The 20,931-nt window shown below is 39.3% G+C and overlaps 1 protein-coding gene across 5 annotated transcripts in view; it reads right to left on the reverse strand.

The window, feature by feature from the left end:
- The window catches only part of COBLL1 (cordon-bleu WH2 repeat protein like 1), a 192,066-nt gene that overhangs the window by 81,225 nt on the left and 89,910 nt on the right, over nucleotides 1-20,931 (reverse strand). The window lies entirely within an intron of this gene.

Consider the following 20,931-nt stretch of genomic DNA (forward strand, 5'->3'; position numbering starts at 1 on the left):
ATACCACTGACAAAGCAAGTGTAAGCAAAGATAAATAAATGGGTCTGCATTAAGCTCAGAAGTTTCTGCATCTCAAAAGAAACAGTGACCATGATACAAAGACAGCCCACAAGACCCATCTGGTAAGGACTTAATATCAAAGATATATAAGGCACTGACAGAACTTTGCAAGAAAAAAAATCCAACACCAACAAAAAATGGGGAGAACAGAAATTTCTTCAAAGAAGAATTACAAAGGGCCAAAAGGCACATAAAAATATTCTCTACATAGTTAATATTCAGGGAGATGCAAATCAAAACAACAATGAGATATCATCTCATACCACAGAGACTGCCACACATTAAAAAAGAACAAGAACAAGAAGTGCTGGCATTCATGTGGGGAGAAATGGACTTTCATTTATTGTTGTTGGGAATGCCAACTTGCCAGCCTTCTCAGAAAAGTATAGGGGCAGTCCTCAGAAAACTAGAAACTGAGCTTTCATATGACCCCACAATATCATTTCTGGGAATATACCCTAAGGGCCCCAAAAAACACAGCAGAAATGCAATCTGCACTTCTTTGTTCATTACAACTCTATTCACAATCGCCAAAATCTGGAATAATCCAAGTGCCCGAGAATAGATGACTGGATAAAGAAGTCATGGTACATCTACGCAATAAAATACTATGCAGTCACCAGGAATAATGAAGTTATGAAATTTGCTTATAAATGAATTGGCATGGAGAGTATTGTGCTGAGTGGTGTAATGAGTCAGGAGGTTAGGGACAGACAGAATGATTGCACTCAGTTGTGGGATATAAAAAGCACAGTATGAGACTATTACCCAAGGAAATTAGAAATGAGGGCCCTGATGACTGGCACATGGTTGCAAGCTTGTTACAAGGGGTGTGGTGGGGGGGGCACTTAGGATAGAGAAGGGGCCACTGTGACAATGACAATTGAAAATGATCACTCTGGACTAGAACTGAGTACTGAAAGTACTTAAAATGATGTACATGAACCTCAGGTAGATGGGGGTGAGGGGTAGAAAGATGGGAACTGGGAACATTGATGGTGGGAAATGTACACTGGTCAACGGATGGGTGTTGGAAAACTGTATGACTGAAACCCAATTATGGACAACTTTGCAACTGTTTATCTTACAGTGATGTCATTTAAATTTATTTCTAAAAATAGAAGTTAGAGGTATCTTAAAAGTTTTTACAAGTCAATTCAATGACTTGATTGAATAAGTATAAGTAATGGCATATACATATCTGCAGCACTGTCCTCCCATTGTTCATCAATTTGCTCAAGCAGGCCCAGTAACGTCTCCATTGTGAGATTTGTTGTTACTGTGTTTGGCATATTGAATACGTCAAGGGTAGCTTGCCAGGCTTTGCCATGTGGGAGAGATACTCTCAGTAGACTGCCTATCTCTCCGAGAGGGGTGGAGGAATCCAACCCAGGTGGGTCGGCCAGCCGGCAGCATGCAAGGCAAACACCCTACCACTGTTAGAAATAGTAGAGCTTTTAAAAGTTACCTTTACAAAAGATTAATAACTTTTAGAAAAAGAAATGTTATAATTTTATATTCAAAAAAAATATAAAATTTTATCTTGCCTTCTCATCATGAACTAGGTAAAGAGAAACTGTCACTGTCCTCCCGTTGTTCATCCATTTGCTCGAGTGGGCCCAGTAACATTGTGAGACTTGTTACTGTCTTTGGCATATCAAATACATCACAGGTAGCTTGCCAGGCTTTGCCTTGTGGACGAGAGATACTCTCGGTAGCTTGCTGGGCTCTCCCAGAGGGAGAATCGAACTCGGGTAGGCCATGTTGGCTGCGTGCAAGGCAAACTCCCTACCCACTGTGCTATCGCTCCAGCCCAGATAAAGAGAAAAACCAAAGAAAACTTGTTAAGGGGTCTTTAAAAAAGTATATAACATTTGGGGTTGGAGCGACAGCAGAGCAGGTAGGACATTTGCCTTGCACACGGCTGACCCGGGTTTCATTCCCAGCATCCCATAAGGTTCCCTGAGCAATGCCAGGAGTATTTCCTGAGTGCAGAGCCAGGAGTAACCCCTGAGCATCACCAGGTGTGACGCCAAAAAAAAAAAAAAAGTAACATTTAGCTGTTCAGTATTTTCAGAATTTAAGGTTTTACAAACTAAACACATTTATATAGTTGGTACTGTGAAAAACAAACTTAGCTTTCTTACACTGCACACTGTTTTGAAAGTAATCAGCTCTTAAATTTTCAGTACAAAATTTGAAAGATACATTGAACTTGTTGCTCTTTGGGGGTTTAGTTTTGGTTTTGGGGTCTTACCTGGCTGTGCTCAGGGCTTATTCCTGGCTCTGCACTCAGGGATCACTCCTGATGAGGCCCACAGGACTATAAGGGATCCTGGGAGTGGACTCCAGTTGGCCATGAGCAAGGCAAGCGCCCTGCCCACTAGACTATCTCTCCTGCCTCCAAAAATACATTATCATGGTCACAGTCCTCCCGTTGTTCATCGATTTGCTCCAGTGGGCCCAGTAACGTCTCCATTGTGAGACTTGTTGTTACTGTGTTTGGCATATCGAATATGTCACAGGTAGCTTGCCAGGCTCTGCCGCACTGGCGAGATACTTTCGGTAACTTGCCGGGCTCTCTGAGAGGGGCGGAGGAATCGAACTCGGGTTGGCCATATTGGCCACTTGCAAGGCAAACGCCTTACCCGCTGTGCTATCGCTCCAGCCCCAAAATACATTATACTTTTTTAAAAAAGTTATTTTTTAAATTTCCTTGTGGTGCTGGGGAATCAAACCTAGGCTTCATGCATGCATGTTGCTGCTAAGCCACATCCTATAACCCTACACTGAACTTTAGAAAAGACTCACAAGAGTGACAAGATTAATTTTTCAGTCTCACTATGTAAATTTTAAAATGTTAATCTGCAGGACTTAAATGCTCTTGTGTTCAAAAAGGATTTATGTTGTCAACAACAGACAGTCATGAAGTAATTCAGTTAAATGTTAAGTGTGTAAAGATGATTAAGACCAGGTTTTACTCATAATGACTGTGTCCCCAAAGGACAGAGAGGTATACACAAAATTCGTAATAGTTTGATGATTTCTCTGATGAGTATGAAGTTGCTACTATGGAAGCTCATAGCAAGATAAACACTTCTAAGAATTAAAAAAATGTTTTACAGAAAGGAAAGGAATTGACTTTGGAAAAAAGAGAGGCACTTGTAGGAAATGATAAGAAATAATTGACATGTCAAGCAGAGGAAAGTATATGGAGTCATGAAAGAAGATAATCCTCTAAGAATCAAATAGTTGGCTAAAATTCCACAAGTCAAAGAAGGTAAGAAATGAGTCCATCAATTTAAAAAACTTTATAAAGCAGTTTGACATAACATTCTATGTGAAGAAAACCAAATAAAAAACAGTATAATGAAAAATCATATTTTATATTAGCCATAAATAAATTTAAATCATCACTCAAAATACATAATTGCACTTTCACATATAAAATCTATAGCTATAAAACACTTGAACACACTATCTGATCAGCATGATTATTTTCAGGGATTTATTAATTCAGATTTATTTAAAACTAATAAACACAAGGCCTAGTTTAGATCTAGTAGAGATATCTAGCTAGAATAGTTTACTGTTTTAACTTCAGATGACTCCTCCCAGATCCTTCAAATCAAATATTTCCTTCTCAACTGTCTCAATAAATCACAATTCCTTCATTTGTAACAATAACAGCAACAACAACAACAACAAAACAACCTCCTTTACATACCACAATCCACTGACAAATTCTTTTTTATTTTTTCTATTGACAAAATTTATCCACATTAAAATGGTAAGGCCAGCTTTATAAAGAAAGGAAGGGAATGGGACAGAATGGAATGGAGAGGGAGAGGAAGGAAGGATAAAGGAAAAGAAATGGAAAAGGAAGGGAAGAAAAAAAGAAAGAAAATAAAAATATAAGTCAAATCAACACACTTCCTCTTCTACCCTCACCTAAATTGCTCTATGCTCAGTGCTCTCTTACCTCTTTCACTAGTCACACCCGCTCCCAAACCCCATCCACAATTTCTTAAGTTTACTGCATACTATAAATTTACTTATAATCCTATAATGCTTACCTTTTTCCAGAACCACCTAGTATGTTTCTCAAAAACCCTGTAAATTTTTTTTTATTTTTTATTGTTAGCTTTTTGGTCACACCCAGCAGTGCTCAGCACTTATTCCTGGCTTTGCACTCAGGAACCCTTGGCAGTGTTCCAGGGACCATATGGGGTGCCAGGGATCAATCCTATGTCACCTGTGTGCAATGCAAGCTGCTCTACCTAAACTGTACTAGGCCTGAGAAACCCTACTACTTCTTTCCTAGACTTTGAAAAATGTACAAATTAACATTTTTCTTTGCTTTTTTGCTTCAGAATTACCAACCATTAACATGCTTGTTTATCATGTCTTCTTCTGTTTATATGTAATTAAATCCCACATTTCTCTCTGGAACTGCTCTCATCTCAATTTGTAATTCCTTCCTTTTATTTTCTGAGGCTTTTTCCCTTCTGTAGAGCCAGAAGTGTCCCTAGCACTACAGAGTGGGTCCTGAAAAACCAAAACACAACAAAAACAGCTGAATGATGTCCCCTAGAGACTTAAAACCCTTTTAAAAAATTTATTGTCTTTTTTTTTTTTTCAATTTTGAAGCCACACTTGACAGTGCTTTGGGCTTACTCCTGGCTCTGCACAAAGGAATAACTGCTTGTGGGACTTTGGTTCAGCCACTGTAAGACAAGCCCCCACCTGCTATACTAATGCGTTAGTCCCAAACGTCTTGAAATGATTTAGACTCAAGCAGGGCTCAGGCTGACATTTTTTTCACTAGTATAATGTAGCAAGCAAATTTTCATTAGTTGAAAATGAATGGGGGAGGGAGGGATACTGGGACTGGTGGTGGTGGAGAATGGGCACTGGTGGAGGGATGGGTATTCGATCATTGTACAACTGAAACCCAAGCACAAAAATTTGTAAGTCTACAACTGTACCTCATGGTGTTTCATTAATAAAAATTTAAGAAGAAAAAAAAGGAAAGAAAAAAAAGTTACAGAAAGTAACCCATCAGAAGATGGATTTGTTTCCAAGGTTAGGTACCACAGATTTGCAAATGCATAAAATCTCTGGAACGACAACTGTCACATAAGTAGGCACTTATATTTACTGAATGAATACACTCAAAGACTACTTCCTAAAAAACATGAGGCATCTGGGGCTGGATAGGGTTCCTGCCTTGCACATGGTAGACCAAGTATGATACCTGGAATTCCATAGGCTCCCCAGAGCACTGCCAGGAGTAATTCCTGAGTCCAGGGCGCCAGGAGTAAGCCCTAAGCATCTGTAGGTATGGCAGAGAGAGAGAGAGAGAGAGAGAGAGAGAGAGAGAGAGAGAGAGATCTAAGCAAAGGAGGAAAATGTAATAATAATAATAATACCTGTGTTTAAATTTTAGAAATTAATTTTATATTTTAAAAGATAAGACTTGAGAGGCCCAAAGAGACAATGCAAGGGATAAAGAATTTGTCATTATGTGGCGAACCAACATTCAATCCACGGTACAGCATATGGTCCTCTGAGTACCACAGAGAGTGATACCTGAGCACATAGTCAAGAGAAAACCCTGGACATCATTTAATATGGCCCAATGCCATTCCCCTTCACCCACAAAAAACATTAGAAATAAAAAATACACATTGGATTTATTAGTAAGAAGTAACTGGAAGACTGGACTGATGGTTTAATGGTTGAAAATAAGCTTTGCATGTGGCAGGTCAAGTTTTGATTCCTGGCACCAACCAACCACCTACAAGCACTGAGCTGGTAATAGTCACTGAGTACAGCAGGTTTGGCCCAAAAAGTAAAACTCATAAACAAAACAAAAAGGTTTGAACCTTTAGGAGTTTTAAAAGAGTTGAACTGGAGAGGCAAGAAGAAAAGACCAGCAGCGGAGGCAGGGGGGACAAACAGCAGACACGAGTTGTAGAATTGGCTTCCAAATAAAGTGGCCTAAAAGAAGGCATGTCTACACCTCCTGCTGTACTGGGAGAGTCGTACATATACTCTCATTCCCCGTGGTCATCATTCTAGGCACTTTCCCATAGCCAAGAACTGTACCATCGTGATGCCCTCCTCATATATACATACACATATATATACTTCAGAGGTCTCCAACTTGATTTATTCTCCTACCTCTTTTTCAGAAAAATATATCACAGCGTTCCCTGGAATTTTTCCTACTTTATGCAAACATAAATTGCCTCCTAATTGCACTGGAGGTTACTTCAAACTTGCCTGGGATCTTTCCAGCCACCCCCCCACCCAGGGGAGGTAGGGTAGATGAATCACCCACTGTGTGAACAGTGATCCATATCCTTCCAGGTCCAAACCGAGTGAGAAGTCCTTCCCTGCACACTGCAACAAACTCCTGTGATTCACAGTTTTAATGTTCGGTACACATGTGCGGCTGTCTGATTTCCCAAGGTACTTTGAACGATGATGAAAACTCATCTCTAATTACTAAATATAGGCCTACTTATAAGTAGGGGAGGAAGGGCAGGAGCAGAGCAAAGTACTAATTGAAATAGTATTCACATAAAATATCTTAGTGCTCCCTAATAGTCTCCAAATTATAAAGCATTTGTCACCTTTGGTCCTGAAAAAATTTTAAAGCATATGTAAATCAAATGAAGATCCTTCCAAAATGAACAGATAGGGAAGTTAATTAGGGAATAGAAAAACAGAATGTATAAATAATTACAGAATACAAAGCAAAAAGGGTATCCAAAAAAAAGAAAAAGGAAAAAAAAAGGGAAAGGAGGAAAGGATAACCTTGAAAATTCAGAGTACACTGCAAAGTAAAACTAGGCTCCGTGGAGGTAATGAAGCAAGTATCTGAGTAAACTTCAGAAACATATTAGCCACTTCTTGAAAAAAAAAGTAGATGATAGCTTGTAAGATCATTTATATATTACTTCTTAGTTGTGATCTATTTTCAGGACACTACATTATACAAGTAAAAAAAAAGTGTTAGCTAGAGGCCTAGATTTAGCTTGAATCCTACACAGTTTCAAGACTTTTGGGGCTGGAGTACAGAGTGTAGGATGCTTTAATTATAAGTGGTCAACCCAAGTTAGACCCCAGCACTCATTTTGTCTCCCAAACCCCACCAAGAGCTATTTTTCCCAAGTGCAGAGCCAAGAGTAAGCCCTGATCACTGTTGGGTTGTAGTAGCATCATTAAAAAATAATAATAAATTAATTAAAGAGTTTAAAGGCTTTATGGGACATCACTCTGCTGTTTTTATTTGTTTTGTATTTATGGTTTACAGAATACACTTTGTAGTACTAGGACACTCCTGGCTGGGTGCTGTGAGGCCACTCCTAGCCATGCTCTGGGGACCATATGGTGCCAGTGATTGAAACAAGCAGGCAGCTAGGGAAAGGCCCCCATGGCAATGAGTTCTTGGAAAGCAATAAAAACCAATTAACCCTAAGGCTGCTAAAAAAAAAAAAACCCACCTTGGGAACACGGGAACTAAGGCCTGATAAGACCTTTACCTGGCAATAATCACCCTAGCAACAAACTCTTACCACATAGGGCAGCTTGGAAGAAATCCTATAAAAACCAAAGGTAGCACACAAAGGTGCTGCCTGTGCCCAGCTGTTGCCACTGTCCATGTGGTGCCTGAATACATGCGTGGCCTGCTACTCCCCTGCAGATGTGTCATTTCATCCCTCCATACTTTAATGCTGGGTGTGTATTGGGGGCTCTCTCCATTCTGGAGAAGCCTGTGTTCACCTCTTCCTTCCTTCCGTTTCTCTCTCTCTCTCTCTCTCTCTCTGTTTCTCTCTCTCTTTTTTCCTCCTCCTCTTCCTCCTCCTCTTCCTCTTCCCCCTCCCCCTCCTCTTCCTCCTCCTCCTCCACCTCCTCCTACTTCTCTCCTTCTCCCTCAGGCTCCATCCTTCCATCTCTGAACTTCCAAATAAAACCTGTTACCTTTTACTGCTCATTTCCTCCTGAGAGGCAAAGATGATGGACTCAAAAGGCCTAGGTGATGTCTAGGACTGACTTGACTTTCCTGCAAGGCTCACCAAAGACTCTTTTATTATTATTATTTTTTGCTTTATGGTGATGCTCACAGGTTACTATTTCTGCACTCAGAAATTAGTCCTGGCAGTGCTTCGGGAACCATATGAGATGCCAGGGACTGAACCTGGGTTGTGAGGATGTAAGGCAAATGCCCCATCCACTAAATGATTGCTCCAGCCCCACAGTGAAGACTCTTAGTCATGGATTTCCCTAGCTGCTATCTAGATTGCAGGGGTGGATAGAGAGAAAACTGCAGATTTCCTTCTTGAGGCTACCGCCTCTCTCCTCCTCACTTCATGTAAGTGACCCAGAGACCCCTCCAATGGCTACAGGATCAAACCCAGGGCTCCTGTAGGCAACAATCAAGCCCACTGAGTGATCTCTCTGGGTGCTATTAATAACTTAAAAATTGTGATTGAAATCTTTCCACCTCTTTTATTTTTTGGGACACCCCTATTCATAACAGAGGCTGCTTCCAGTTCCGTGCTCTGGGGTTATTTGTAATGGTGCCTGGGGTAACTATCCCACCCAAGGCTCCTGCATGCAAAGCATGCACTGCAGCCCTTTTGGCTGTTTCCCCTGCTCTTTTAAGTAGGAATGCTTGAGCTAGTATTCCTACCCAAGGGATTTTCACATAAGCTCTTCTTCACTGGCGGCCTAGTTTATTTAGTATCTGTTCCTATTCCTCAGAGACTGATTTTTTAACAATAAACAATGGCAAATTTCACACTAGGCTGGGTGAAGTTCAGGTTATACTGAAAGGATACCTACAGCATAAAAATGCACGTGAAATGAAAAATTAATTATATCTTAAAAATAACAAATCATTATGATCTAAGTACATTATTATCTAAGCAATTTAGTAAAAATTTAAAACTACCTCGATGTCAAATATAACACTGAGGTTAAGAAAATTTCCTTACAAAGAGAAAATTTCAGTTTGATTCCTGGTGTCACAAGGATCCACAAATACTGTCGAGATTGTCCCCCAAACCTGAACTGGGAGTAACCCAGAGCATCTCCAGGTATAGCTCAAACCCTTACACAGTCCCACCCCCATCCCATCTCAATATTATATTCACTTCCATAATGAAATTTAGAGTACAATTTCATACTGCACAATAATGCATTTTTTCTATCAAAATCACTTGTTACCTAAATGAGTTCAAATGCAATATACAACCATCAATTATCTCTCTGGAGTCCTCAGTTTATGTCTTTTCTTGACTTCTTTGCAGGATAATACAATCTGCAGCTTTTGCCAATCCCTTGGCCCGATTTCTGAAGATGGAATATTCCAAGTCTGCTTCTCCTGCTTTACCTCTTTGTACAATCCCCACCCCCAAACAACTTCCTCAAAAGTAAAGTCTTTACATACCATGCATGATGACTCACAAATTCCCATCTCTAATCCTGAGTTCACTGAGCTCTGATCTAAATGCCCAATAATTTCCTGGTCATTTCCATTTGGATATTCCATAAGTATATCACTCTTATTCTCTCCAGTCTCCTAGCACCCCATTCTCACCCAAATGTCTCCCACGGCATCATCTCTGCAGCTGGCACCATGAAAACCATCCCAGCTAACTGAAGCAAAAATCTTAATAATGCTTTGATTCTTCTTCATCCCTATAACCAATCTAGTTCATCAGCAAGTTTGATGGGATATTAATTCTAAAACATCCTGAAACTGGGGTGTAGCTCAATGGCAATGCATATACTTTACATGTATGAGGCACTCAGTTTGATCCCTATGTTAAAAAGAACCTATATATATCTTACTGCCTTCTCACCAGTATCTTGATTATTAAGCTGATATCTAAAGCTTCATCTGCTCCAGTAGCCTCCAGAATGCTTTCTCTGTATTCTCTTCTTGTCCTTGAGCATCTGGGTATATTAGTCAGAGCGATTTTAAACATGTAAATCAGGAGTTGGGGATATGCTTAGTGACTGAGAAGTTCTTTGGCATGTGTGAAACCCTGGATTTGATTCCAACACTGCATAGTCCCTGAGCACTGTTGGGAACGACCCCCCAGCACTGAGCCAGCAATTGCTCTCACTCTCCAGCACCACTATCATTTGGTTCCCCCAAACCAAAATAGCTAAATTCACATTCCAATTCTGATCCTTCAATAGTGCCCAGTACACTGAGAATGAATGTCAAATTCCTTGTTTGGGTTTATAAGATCCTGGATGAGCTAGATGTCTGGTGCTCAAAGCATGACTTAAGAGTACAGCAATATGTGGATTCTTTGGATAGCAGCAGATTTTTAGATCCAATTGCAGAGCTATATAATCAGAAACACTGGGATGACAGATGGCTGAAATCAACTTTTGACAACTCTCCAAGTGATTCTGATGCCAGATCAAGTCGGAAAACCTGAGGAATCAGCTCTCTACTTCTTAGTATCTTCATTTAACAACCTGTGTACTTCACACTGCTATTCTTTCCTTTCCTCAAGCAGACCTGGTTCCTTTACTGTAGAGAACATGCTTAGCCTAAAATGTTTTTAACTCCAGAACTTGTAGTTGCCTGCTTCTTAACTTCAAATATTTCCTCCTCTGAAAGATATTTTCTGACTACTTCAGAGATAACAACCAACACCCAGCTCACCCTGCTCCTCACATGACCCTATATTTTTTCATTTTTTTATAATTTTATTTATTGAATCACCATGAGAGCAGTTATAAAGCTTTCACGTTTAAGTCTCGGTCATACAATGAAACACCCATATCTTCACCAGTGCCCATTCTCCACCACCATAAACCCCAGTATACCTCCATCCCACACCCTCCCCCAACCTGTGGGGCAGACAATTTCCACATTACTCGCTCTCTAATTTGATTAGATTCAATATTTTCACACCAGACCCACCATTATTATTTGAGATTTTACCCCAACACTCAGATCTGCTGAAAAGGCAACAGTAGACAATTTGTTTTATATTCCTGGTTATAAATAACATATGATGTCGCGTGGCTGCAGTAGTGGCCACGTGATTTTGAAATTTCAAAATTTTAACAAGTAAATCAGGAGGGATTTCTACCAAACCCTGCTGGGTTCCGAGACCTGTTCCTGAGTCTCTGGGATCATGGCCGTTAAGCAGCTTGATCAGGAGCCAGAAAGGCCGTTAGTGGGTGGCGACTCAGGGTCTTGTTGGGATGAGGAGGAAACGGTCGGCTCTACCCCCATCCCATGAGGCCCCGCATGTCTTGTCACTGTGGGCCCAAACCTGACTATCCAATGGCCTCTGGCAGGTGGCGGCCACTGAGCCGCCAAGGGGGAGCAGGTAAAGGGACAGCACTCTTTCACCCCTGGGGTGGCCTGGTGACAGTAACCTACTGCGGGGTCAGACACATTTCTGCCAAAAGCTGCTGGATTTCGAGATTTGTTTCTGAGTCTCTGGGATCATGGCCTTTAAGCAGCTTGATCAGGAGCCAGAGAGGCCATTTGTGGGTGGCGACTCAGGGTCTTTTTGGGATGGGGAGTAAAGGGCCAGCTCCACCCCTATCCTGTGAGGCCCCACATGTTCCTCATTGTGGGCCCAAACCTGATTGTCCAGTGGCCTCTGGAGGATGGCAGCCACTGGGTCACCAGAGAGAACAGGCCAAGACACAAAACCTATTCCCACCTGGGGTGGGACAGTGCCTGTAACTTACTGCAGGGACTGGATGCATTTCTGCCAAAAGCTGTTGGGTTTCGAGATTTGTTTCTGAGTCTCTGGGTTCATGGCCGTTCAGCAGTTCGATCAGGAGAGGCCATGCCTCCAATTATATAGCTGAGCCGGAGGTAGTTTGTTGGTGTGTCTCCCACATACCTAATTTTTAGCCATTTACTTCTTGGGGCTGGAGCGATAGCACAGCGGGTAGGACGTTCGCCTTACAAGCGGCCAACATAGCCGACCCGAGTTCGATTCCTCTGCCCCTCTCGGAGAGCCTGGCAAGCTACCGAGAGTATTCGATATGCCAAACACAGTAACAACAAAGTCTCCAATGGAGACGTTACTGGGCCCGCTCGAGCAAATCGACGATCAACGGGAGGGCCTTTACCTTTACCTTTTACTTTCTTGGTAAAGTTTGCCCCATGTTGTTGGGGTCTAGCCAAAGGCACAGCAGCAATTTTGGGGTATCTTGAAGTCTGAAGGCACTATCAGTCTGCTGTTGCACTGGCGGCACCATACCCACGACATGACCCTATTTTTATCTTATCACATTTATTACTCGAATACTTTACACTTTTATGATTTAACCTCAATATCTAGAGTTAAAAATTTCATAAGCGTTGTACTCTCTGCTTACACTTAGAACTTTATTCTCTGCTTACACTTAGAACTTTAACTAGCATAAGATAGGATGACCTATAACTATTATTGTCAATTAATTTTGGATTTGGGGCCACACCTGGCTCTACTCAGGTTGACTCCTGACTCTAGACTCAGAACTCACTACTGGTGATTATCAGGGATAGAATCCAGGTTGCTGTGTGCAAATGTTCACCTGCCGTACTATCACTTTGGTCCCCAGTTATTGCTATTTTAACTAATAAGGTAAGTAAGGGAAGCTTGCAAAAGTTTTTTGAGTTCATAGAGGAAATAAGAGTTTGAAAGCCAAACATTTTTACAATATAAACCATTTTGTAACTGACCTGTCAGAGGTAGAACTCAGAAGAGATGTAAGAAGTAAAAATACTGAATGCTCTGAAAGGATCTAAATCATGTGCCTATTGGGGGATGAGGCATGGTGAAGACTGAGGTAGGGATTAAGTTGCATTAGATTGAATTGTAGAAAGGAAAGTAACCACCTTTTTCAAACCTTCTCAGAGGTTCAGTAATTTGGCCCAATGTCTCATAACCAATCTGTACATAAAAACTCAGACAACCTTCTTATGGCTTCCATGGACTAACAGGGCCTGATTAATATGAGGAAAAAGCAATCTAATTTTCTATTAAATTTCCACTTTAGAACTGGGGCTCATATTTTTAGTTACTTTCAGCCTAATGTATCAAAATAGAGAATCAAAGGGCATTCTTCATATCAAGTAGGCACATCTTAAATGCTAATGCTTCTATGTCCCAAATTAATGTCCATAAAGGATATAGGGCGAAAATACCTTCATTCCATTTTTATCATGGACAACCACTAGCCTTTAAGTATCAAGTATGTGCTGTAACTTTCCTGGATTTTAGATATATTTACTGTCCTCTCAGCACTGTCTGAATGTTATATTTTCAAGTTTCAGATTGAGGAAGTGATGTACCAAGAGAATAAGGAAACTAAACCACAATTGCTAGGATGGAAATTATTTTGGTTTCGGGGCCACAGCTGGTAGTATCTGGAGGTTGCTCCTGGCACTGCTCTGAACTTGCAGTGACAGGGACTGAATTTAGGAAATGCATGTAAGGCATGTATTCAAACTTGTTGAGATACCTCCCCTGCCCTAGGATAGAGAAAACAAATGGGGGGAGGGGGAGGGAAGTGTTAGAGATAGGCCCTGGTGAGGCAGGTGATTATGGAGTGATTTTTTTTGTCTTTTTTAAATCTCAAGAGACAATCATGCCCAACGCACAGAAAAGACTGTACTAAACACTTCCTCCAAATTTAGCAAGTGTCTTCTAAATAATCCATTATATTAAAAAAATGCAGATGCCAGATGTGCAAACATTCCCCCTAATACCAATACCATGAAGAATCCCCTACATCCCTTGTAGATGGTAGGAGGGATTAATTAGAACCAACAGCCATGGGGTATTCCAAATGGCTGCTTGTGTGACTTTAAGTTAATGGCTTAATTTTTATAGTCTTCTATCATCTCATTTACAAAACACTCATTTACAAAATAGATGGTTCTTAGTCCTTTCCATCTCTCACACAGAGACTTGCACATTATTTGTTTAGGGAACTAGAAATGGGGCCTCAAAGAAGGTACTTGTGGGCAGAGCAAGACACAGAAACTGAGGTAACAATCAAGTAGCATTTGGTTATAGAGTGACAGAGAAGAGCACCCAGGAACTATTTCCTTTGTGATAGCAATACAAGTGCTGGTCAGGAAAGGGTCTCCTCTGAGGATTCCAGGAAATGGCACCACTTTCAAGTGCATTTCCCTTTGTAGCATTAGGAAAAAGAGATGAACAGGCTGAAAAACACAAAAGAAAACTCTGAAAATCTTTTGATTTCAGACTCCCATACTCTATTAAAAAAAATTCATCACCTAAATGCTAAGCCTTCTTTCACATGCCATTTGTCAGATACTATGTTTCCATCATCTTACATTTCTTTCCTTCTTATCAGAGCACACATATACACAGCTCACCACAATACACACAGACTTTTATTATCTTAAAGCTTCTCCCCTGCTACTTCTAATCATTCAGACGCTACAATGATCCCCAGTGACCTGCTATTTTGAAGTACATTATTTCACTCCTTTCAGAACTTGGTGACCCAACTGACTAAATTCTTGAAGCATCACTAAGGATGACTAAGAAACAGCTTATTTCATTTTTTATATAATTTTAAATGAATATTTGATCTAATTACCAGAAACAATTTAACTATATTTGGAACAACTTGGGCAAGCAGATCTAGTTTTCACTATAATTTTTTATGGCCTCTAAATATAGATCAGTTATTTCTAATGAGAATATATATAGTAATTGAGATGTTCAAGAAGTATATCTATAGTATCTCATAGACTTAGTGAAAAAATACTAAGTGTTTGGTAGCAACTTATATATATTGATTATATATTTAATGTTTTCCATAAAGTGGGCTAACAAGTACATCACTCTTGTTAGCAGACTCTACAATGATCCCCAGTGATCTGTCTCCTTGTGTAACCCCTTCCTCTTATTGTGCTCTGAACTTAACGACTCAGGTCCAGTGAGCTGAAAACTGCAAAGGATGTCTTGCCTGAGATTAGGTTACCAAAAAACTGTGAAGTCTGTTTGGGGCACTTTCTTGCTCCACTCTATGGGAAGTCAGATGCTATGTCCTGAGTTACCTATCCCTGGCCAGTGGCCAAAGAGGATGTGAGACCTGCCAAAAGCCTTAGGTGTAAGATTGGAAGCAGATTCCTTTCTAGTCCAGACTTGAGCCCCAGCTGACACCCCTGAATTTAGCTAACCCTCCCACCTCAGTTAGTCAGAAAATTCAGTTATTTATAGTCATATACCTCAGGTTAAGATTTAAGCAATTTCATCATTATTATTATGCTTTAAAAACCAGCAGTTTTCAAAAGCCAGTCAGTGTACCACTGCGGGCAGTCTGTAGGCATAAAAAGGTTGAAAAACTACTGCTTTAAAGCAATGTTCTTTAAGCTTTTGTTTAATCTTCCTTCAACTGGTAGTTTTAACCAAAGTGGCAGACGAGTGGTTTTCAACCTTTTTGTACCCCAGGGCCAGCTCCGGCTGTTAGACTGTGGTTGAAGTCCACTGCCTCAACACACCCACTCTTCATGCAATTATTCGCATGTAGAGGACATCTGACAAATATCTTCCTCTCTTTGGATGCCTAAACTTGGAAATCCCTTCTCATTTTACACATAGAAATTCTTCTACTTCATAAAATACTTTAGTATCTTGTCTATCATTTATTGTAAGACATCTGTATAAATTATTTTGTTCAGTAACAGCTAAGTTGATCCACACACCTATAACACTAAAATTTGGCAAATCCAAAGACAAAAGACAAGTCTTCCTTCTAGACTGAATGCAAAGCAAACAGGAAAAAAGAATTAGCTATGTAACAGATGCAGGAACATCTTATATTTTACAGCATGATTTTTAGTGTGTATCATCTTACTTTCCAGATAAGGTTTTTAAAGTAGAAATGGTAAAAATATATAGTATTTTAAATTAATACCTATTTCAGAACATGTTTAAATATTTCTTTAAGATAAAATCTGGTACTTCGCTCTAGAATTTCCAGCATCTCAGAGTATTTCATCCCATAAACAGGGAGGATCTTTCCCCTATACCAGCTGGGAAGTAGGACAGACTAGGGACAAACCTCTGACCACACACTCTGAAATATTGAAAGATCTTTCGAGGACGGTATTCGGTATTCTGGTGTTGTTGATGTGCAATACTGAGTGCACCCAAATGATGACTACTGTAACCATGTTAATTAGACTACAAAAATAAATTGAAGGGTTTAAATTTCTAGAGGATTCTAAAGTGAGCAGTCAGAAAGAGACCCAGACAATGAATTTCAGGAAACCATAAAAATTAAGATATGATATAAAAAGAAGTCATGTTACTCTACCCGCCCTAAGCTCAACCAAACAGCACAAACTTAAGATCACCCTAAGACTCCAACATAAATCCCAGACCAAACTCGAAGACTGGACTCCTCAGGTAATTGCTGCTCAGATAATTTGGTAGGAAATAAGATTCTGAACGAAGGCCACCAAGTTCAAGGTTTTTTACCCTACCCTAGGGAAGGAATCTTATCTGTACACAGAGCAGCTAAGGCATCGTGGATAAGGTATACCTAATCAGCTTCCCAGGGCAACTCCCTGGGTACTCCATTCTGGGAACTGTTTGACCATATCCAGCTCCTCTTGCTTAATTCCACTTCCTTTACTTTATGATAGTCTTTCTCCCTCACTCTAACTCTGTCTTCTCTTGATCTCATATTCCTCAGTCTTGTTCTCCTAATTTTGGTGACACTAACTGTGCTCAGGGTTTAGTCTTGGCTCTGTCTAGTTTTCAGTAAGTTTATTTATTTTTTTGCAACATTATATCCTTCTCCAAATCAACCACTTTACTACTCAGCTAATATATAAAGTGAATTACAGGGAGAAATAGAACCTCTTCCTAACACTAGATCTTCAAAGGTAAGTTAGTGGGGTAGAAAAAACTTCCATTATAATTTAGTTATATACCCAAAAAGATATAAAAAAAAGGTAAAGGTAAAGGTAAAGGCCCTCCCGTTGATCGTCGATTTGCTCGAGCAGGCCCAGTAACGTCTCCATTGGAGACTTTGTTGTTACTGTGTCTGGCATATCAAATACTCTCGGTAGCTTGCAGGGCTCTCCGAGAGGGGCGGAGGAATCGAACTCAGGTCGGCCATGTTGGCCGCTTGTAAGGTGAACGCCCTACCGCTATGCTATCACTATAACCTGTTCCATATTAAAACTCAGGCAGCAAATGAGTCATGTAATGACAAAATGTTTTTAATTTAATTTAAATATCAACTCAAAAGCTGGTATTTCTCAGATCAAAATAGTTTAATTGCTTTTAAAGATACCAACCTCTTAATATTAAACAAATTGAAAGTATTATTAGCATTACACTACCATGTATACATTTAAAAAGTTACTAAGTTCTAAGTATCAGACATATTTTACAAACAGTTCTGACTCATGATTAATTATAATTTCACAGTTAATATATAATTTTACCTTATACAAACCTATACACGTGCATGTCTGTTTGTGCTTTGATGAGTATCGAGTTAATACCTATTTTCACTTGATAATCATAAGAAGTCTTTCCCTATACTGCTTGTGAAGTAATTTGACATGAATTTGTATTTTCCTATTTCAAACAAATATCTGTCCCAATAGGAAAAACAATTTTTCAAAAATTAATTCTGGTGATAAAAAATGTAATATTCATTATGGTAGCCAGCTAATAATGCTCTCTTTCTCTTCTTACTACCAAGCAATTTCTGGGGAAATTTCTCTGAAGTAAGCCTAATGTCTAGTCTTCAGTTCACTTAAGTATATTGGAAATTAGTTAAAAAGTAAATAATACATCACCTCATATTTAAAATTGTTTATTCCTGGGCTAAAATTAACTCATTCAAATGTGTGTGTGCACACACATACACATACACATGCACACACACACACAGTTCTTTTAATTAAATACCTAATTTAGCTCTCAAGTATGTGTGTTTGTGTGTGTGTACTGATATTTATATAGGTTTTTTTGCTTGTTTTAGTGGAAATGGTAGGGATGGGAGTGGCTGAGCAGAAAATCAAACTACCTAACTAGATTAACATGATAATCTTCCAGTTGAGAACATTAAGACATTTCAGCGAGGACCAAGAAAAGAACATAATAACAGAGCGCTTACCCTGCACGTGTGAGGTCCCAGGTTCAATACCTGGCAGTGGGGTTAGGGGAGTGGGAGGGAGGTATTACAGAAAGAAAAGAAAAACATGGGAGAAAAGAAAGAAATAAAAATTGCAATTAAAAAGGAAAAACCTACATATAATTCAGTGAACATATCGATAGAATTCAAGTTTAGGAAATGAATCATCTCTAGGTTTATTCTAGGCTCCACACTTACTAGATATTGGATCATTTAACCTCTCTGAAATAGTTTCTTCAGCTGCAAAACTGGATTATATCCTGTTTCACAGACATGCTGAGAGAGTTAAAAGGATAATGTATGTTACTGTCTAGTTCACTGATCCTCAAACTTGGCTATACAATGAACTTGTCTACAAAGTTTCAGAAAATGTTGAGAAATATATCACACACACAAAATTCTAATTTAATTAGCTTGTGGGAATTTGACTTTCATGAGTATGCAAAAATTTTATTTATGTTTTGCAATAAGCTTTTTATTTCAATTTTATTAGTTCAGTATTGATTAACAACAAAAAATTCAGGCATAAAACTTTACACTTCTATATATGTACAAGACTTACAACATGGACCACAAATTTCCAGTGATATCCATCCCATCATCAAAAAGACTCTTCTATCTTTTCCTTCCACCATTTCTACACTTCCTGTCTTGTAACACCATCAGTTTCATGAGAGTCTAGATGATTTACTGGATCTTTCTAGTTCATTTTCTATAGTTATTACATTCAATACAAAAAAAATTATCTATGACTGTCTCTCGCTTCCTTAAATACTTCAGTTGAGATAACGACCTTAAGTTCTATTCATTTGCTCCTGAAAGTATAATTTTATCAATTTTAAAGGCAGAGCAGTATTCTACTATATACACATAAACTTCACACTTCTTTATACATAAATATATTTCTAGCATCTAGGTTTATTTTTGGCAGTTGTGAATAATGCTACAATGAACACACGGCTACAAATATCTTTTCAAATTTAGGATTCTCATATATTTCAAATATAAGTCTAAGAGCCACACTGCAGAATCATATCATATTGTCGTATGTGTGTGTGTGTGTGTGTGTGTGTGTGTGTGTGTGTGTGTCTTTCCAAGTAATGCTAAGGTTCAATGCTAGAGCCTGAGGATATGGAGTAACTCAAGCCCTGCTATGCTGGAGATAGTTGGGACCACCTCAGTGGTACTTGAGAATCTTCAGGGCTAGTATAAATGAGCATATCAAAAGAAGAAATAAAACATTAATCAAAGTAAGTGAGCAAAGTTGAAAAACATACTTGAAACAGTGAATCACAAGAAAGTGTGATTTACTGGGTACTCAGTGGAGAGGAAAATAGACAGAGTTGATTAAAGAAACACTATATGAGGTCCACAGATATCAGTAACAAACATAAAATGAGTCAGACACTTTCAAAGATATCCTAAGTGAATGCTAAACATTAGTGTAAGTAAGTGGCCCTAACTATAACACGGAAACAGTTTTTTAAGCTGAGTTTGCTAAGAAGAACAGATGGGTAGAGAAGGAATCACGGGTCTTTGATAGAGAAATACTGACACTGATGATATGTTAGGAGTTGGCAAACTGAATTTCCAAAACTTGTTATCAACATCTTTGTAAATTATGCTGCCTAATATAATCTGAATTAACTGAATATTTATCCAACTATAATCACTGCACAAATTAAAACATATTGTATAGGGAAGCCTCCAACAAATAACATACTTTATTTATTAGTATTTTAATACCTTAAAATTACCAAGTAATATCTCTCAAAAACAAACTGAAACCGAAACTTCAAGCTCCTGGTGAAGTGCTCATCACTTTCAGTCTATTAAGTTTGTATACTGCCTTCTGCTCACTAAATTACAAGTGCCAATAGCCAGTGGGCTTGGTGTTACCTACTAGAACTTCTTTTCACTTTGTATTTGCTGTTTTCCACCTATATGGATGGGAGAGTAAGAGCATTTCTTGAAAATTAGTCTAAAAGTAGGACTCAAAAATGATCAAACAAAACATGGGAGACAAAAAGCATACAAAACTTCCTGATTCCTTTTTTATTTTGCCACATAAAATTAAGTCTGAAAGGACTAATTACAGAGATATATTTATTCAAATGAGGTTAAAGTTCAAAGAACATGTTGCTGATTAAATTCAATGTCTAGTGGGCTGAGAAAATAAATTAATTGGCTGGAGCTTTCTCTTACTGTTCTACTTTGGGGGTCACACCCTGAGGTACTCAGGGCTTACTCCCCTGGCTCTGCACTCAAGATCATTCGTGGCTGGACTGGGGAACTATATGTGATGTCAAGGATTGAACCCAGGTTGGCTGCAGGCAAGGTAAGTTCCTTAGCTACTTTATATCTCTCTGGCCCTAGGGCTGAAGCTTTGTATTATAGGAGCTCTGGCCAATCCCCAGCACATGATCGATCCCCCAAACACTACCAGGAGCAACTCTGGAGCACTGAGTGGGAAGTAGTCCCTGAGCACTGCCGGGTGTGGCCTTCCAGACAACAACAGCAAAGCTATAAATTTAAGATCTAAATTATCCATAGACAGTTTCATGGCTTATTCTCTGAAACAATGAGATTAAAAATGAAAAGAAAGAAGAGTTCACCCTTAAAAAGAATTGTACAAGTTCCATGTTACAACTAAGATGTCCTTTATGGATGAATCAATTAATTATG

This window comes from Sorex fumeus, unplaced genomic scaffold (genome assembly GCF_029834395.1).
Source record: "Sorex fumeus unplaced genomic scaffold, SorFum_2.1 ptg000009l, whole genome shotgun sequence".
NCBI classification, from domain to species: domain Eukaryota; kingdom Metazoa; phylum Chordata; class Mammalia; order Eulipotyphla; family Soricidae; genus Sorex; species Sorex fumeus.